The 4,278-nt window shown below is 41.1% G+C and overlaps 1 long non-coding RNA gene across 1 annotated transcript; it reads left to right on the plus strand.

The window, feature by feature from the left end:
- The first annotated feature begins 382 nt into the window (after window positions 1-382).
- On the plus strand, window positions 383-2,120 carry LOC126994079 (uncharacterized). Its single transcript, XR_007748791.1, has 3 exons — window positions 383-468; window positions 1,301-1,565; window positions 1,785-2,120. It is a non-coding gene; the product is annotated as an uncharacterized LOC126994079 (long non-coding RNA).
- The last annotated feature ends 2,158 nt before the right edge of the window (window positions 2,121-4,278 follow it).

Here is a 4,278-nt window from a genome sequence, read left to right on the forward strand (position 1 = left end):
GAGGTAGTCAACAGATCTAAACCGTTGGCAAGCACTCATAACGTCGTAGCCAGCACCAGTTCTGGTGGGAAGGTTAGTATATGCTAGCTGTTTCACTTATCCACTTTCACTTATCAACAGTTGTGCTATAATGATAATAATATTGATAATATTAAAAATAAAACATTTCAAATCAATCACTATCCAAACACTTTAATTGCTATCATTCATACCTTTGACCGTGTCCTGGTACAAGACCTGTTGCAACATATTACAATAGGTAATTAATTATTAATTTCCTTACAGCCTAGATACTCTCTCTTCGACTTTCTAAGACTACGGCCTCAGAGCACCCTGACAGTGCTATCAAAATGGATCGTTAAGTCATCTTTGAAAGGCAAAGAAAAAGTTAATTCAGGACTTCAACAAGAAGGAGGCAGATTGTTCATTTGTGTGCTGGTATCCGCCGCAGCAGGATTATGATTGCAAGTAAGGTTTAATAAACAATTATATGTTCGTCACACACACACACACACACACACACACACACACACGTACGTACGTACCAGCTATCAAGCTATAACGTACATAATTGGCAGTCACAGCAAAATCCACAGGATAGACACTGCATGTGTGCGTGTGTGTGTGTGTGTGTGTGTGTGTGTCACACGTGACCCCATGACCTCTAGCTGGCCTTCCCACTACTCCTTTTTCCTTTCTACTCCTTTATTTCTTGCCTCTTCTTATTCCCTTTTACCTTTCTCCCTTCTTCCACCATTCATAATATATTTCTCATTCACTCTCCATTTTCCGCGATCGTGTTTTTTTTTTTTTTTTTTACATTGCAGCCTATTGCGCCGGTAGGCTTCTTCCCAGTGGATCCTGATGGTCGGTCCAAGGCTTCTCTCCGGTAGGTCTGATGGTCGGCCCAGCCCGTTCTGGCGCAGGCGAGTGTTTAAAGTGGCGCCATCTTGCATTGGCTCATGCTGCCCTCCCAGAGCTCATCTTTGATCCTAGAATCTAGAGTCCGGGTTGATAGGTGGTCTTCTGGACAGCATGTGGGTAGTTTTAAGCCACTCGGCGGCGGCTGAAAAATCCCAGCTTGGTGGCACCGGGCGGGGATTGAACTCGCGTCCTCCTGAACACGAGGCCGTTACTCTGACGACTCAGCCACCGCCTCCCCTGTGTCGTGTGTGTGTGTGTGTGTATGTGTGTGTGTGTGTGTGTGTGTGTGTGTAGATGGATAGAGACATAAATAGACTGATAGATAAAGTCTGGCATAGGTACCCAATCTATTTCACTATTTTTTTTTTTTTTCCAGACGAATCGCCACACTCGTCAAAAACGACAGCAACCCTGGACCACATTGGCTGCCTGAACCAGGAGTCATCTTTGGCCAATACAAAACTTATGAGGAGTGCCAACACGTCGTCGACGAAATGGTATCAAGTGAAAATGTCGAAAGTCAGGCTTTGGCGATGTTGCGGCAATGTGATAAGGAACAAAAAAGGAAGGCAAGAACGATGGAAACAAATGCAGAAGAAACTGCTAAAGAAAAAACTGCAGTACGTCCAACTGAAAAAGATGTGAGTAATGGAGAGAACTAGTATGTGATTTTTTCCACTATAGCATTTCTTTCACATGGCCTATGTACTCTCACCCCAACACACACGTACACGAGGAGCAGCATATGTTTTCTATAAAACACAGGAAGACTACTTGTCGAGAAAAAAATAGACTCGCTTAAATAGATTCTAGGGTAATTAATTACGTTTATGTTTCTCATTTTGCTTATTATCCAACAGCCTGGTACAGCTCACGAAACTGCAAAGAAAATACATGCGGAGGCCCCGCTTTATGGTGCTACAGAGGTAGACGAGAGGCCGGTCGTCAGATCACCTCTGGCCATTTCTCGGCCCGAGAGGGAGGACGTCGTCAGATCACGTCCCCTGGCCAGTTCTCCGACCGAGAGGGACCTGGTCGTCACATCACCTATGGCCAGTTCTACGGCCGAGAGGGAGGTCGTCAGATTACCTCTGGCCAGTTCTCAAGATGTCAACAGAGCTGAAGGCAGACGAGACGCCATTGACGTCTTTAGAGCAGATACACCCAGTACGTCTGATGAAGAACCCAGTGACGTACAAGTGAGTCTTGGGCTATTTTATACTTAATTTTTTTGTACAAGTCTTCGAACGTAAAACCATTACCCATACTCATTCTTATATATGTCCTTCAAGACCTATACGTCCTAGGTGCCTTTGGAGACCCATGAAAACAACTTGTAAAGATTACTTACCTTAAAATTAAATCAGTCTGTAATTTTTTTCAGTTATCCAGTACACCTACTTGACATATGCCTTTCTCTTCAGGTCCTGCCGAAACAGCTGCCACAACAAATACAAGAAATTTTGAATGTCGTACTAAAACATGTAAGCAAAAATTTGAGGAAGTAAGCAAAAAATTTGAGGAAGTGAAAACTTCTGTGGATAACCTTCAGAAACAGCTGCAACCAGTACTTCCAGGACCTTCGCAGCGGGTGACTGACAGTGAGACACCTCTCCCTACCAGTTGTGCCTGTCCTTCCAAAGGACCCCTATGAAGTGCTAACATACTTCGGTTTTCCTGCTAGCACACCCGACAGTGTAAGTATTTTTATATATTCGGTCAGGTTTTGCTATTAAATAAATAATTATATCATTTTTTTTCAGCGGTATCTACATGTAATATATAGAGTAACACTAAGGTAACAAATATTTAATACTTCGCTAATATTGCATATTCAACAAAGACTGATCTAACTTAGTACGTTTTCCTGTCGTTACTGCAGTTAACTGCCATTGAGTGTGAATGGTTTTGCTAGCTGAAGTGCTACATATAAAGTTATATTTCCTAGTTCAAATGTTGTTCATTTAGGTGCATCTTTAATTACTTTCCTTCATAATTGTTTTGCAGCTCGTATCAAAACACAGGCACTACTTTCTTGGCAATGCATCGACAGAGCCAATGAGAACTCACCGGTTGGCACTGAGGAAGGCATTAGTTCAGCTATGCACGATGACCAAGCCTCAGTCGGGAAAAGGTGGCTGACCCTGCATCCGCCACCTCCTACATTATTTAGCACCCAGAGATGTCTGGGTGCACTTCTGTTTGAAGGGCTACTCCAAATCTAAGAGAAATATGGAGTCTGAAATGCCGAAATTTGTGCGCATGATTCAGGCGACAATGAGCATAAAACGCCAAGTCGACGAGTCGACGGTGAACGCTCATTTATCGGAGACATTAAGGAAAGAAAGTGACAGATCAGGCTTCCGTAACACGGCGCGACCCAAGAAAACGACAGCACCAAACACAAGCACACCGTCCACGTCGGACGTACCAGGAACGTCAGGGCATGGGACTGGTCAAGACGAGGAGAAAGTGACTCGATTATATCGACAACGATGCGGAAAGTATCGTACCGCTGTCAGTGGTAATGATACCGACAGGGCTACAGATGAACGGTACTCGGACGATGAAGAATCAATCACTGAATAACAAAGTATATATAGATACTGAGTGAATAAAATATATTTTTGCCCTGATGTAGTTCTTTACGTGATCGATGTAATCACAGTATAATTCCACCTTACTTCTTACTAACTAAGCATGTTCTCATACTTAATTAACAGCTTAAAAATATGTAACTCTCTCTGCTATATAATCTATTATACTTGTACGCCACCTATCATTTACTATTTATTTTCTTTACTAACATATGCTAATCGCATGGACTGTAATTTTGTTGATGACGGTAAAAGCTACATTAAGGGTAAAAAAAATAAAAAATAAAATATTTATATATATATATATATATATATATATATATATATATATATATATATATATATATGTGTGTGTGTGTGTGTGTGTGTGTGTGTGTGTTACTATACTCATTAATACACAGACCAAAACATGCAGGTGTATATGGAACAATTAATATTGAGTTATATTTAGGTTCCTTATGTGTACGTTATGCCAAGGCAAGCAAAATAATTAACTTTCTATATACATTATGTATGTCAAGCTAGGGTAGTGCATGCTGGCTGCAACTTGAGTTTAGAATTAGAAAGTTGTTAATAAAGCTGTCAAAGTTACGCACGCCAATTAACTTGCTTTAATTGCTGTACGTATACGTACGCACCTTATATATACACTGAGATAGTAATGAACTACATGAAATTATACAGGTACAATAAGATATTACATTCTGTTTTCATACTGGTGTGTATATATAAAATAAAAATGAATGGACGTCGTCTT

This window comes from Eriocheir sinensis, unplaced genomic scaffold (genome assembly GCF_024679095.1).
Source record: "Eriocheir sinensis breed Jianghai 21 unplaced genomic scaffold, ASM2467909v1 Scaffold714, whole genome shotgun sequence".
Classification (NCBI taxonomy): domain Eukaryota; kingdom Metazoa; phylum Arthropoda; class Malacostraca; order Decapoda; family Varunidae; genus Eriocheir; species Eriocheir sinensis.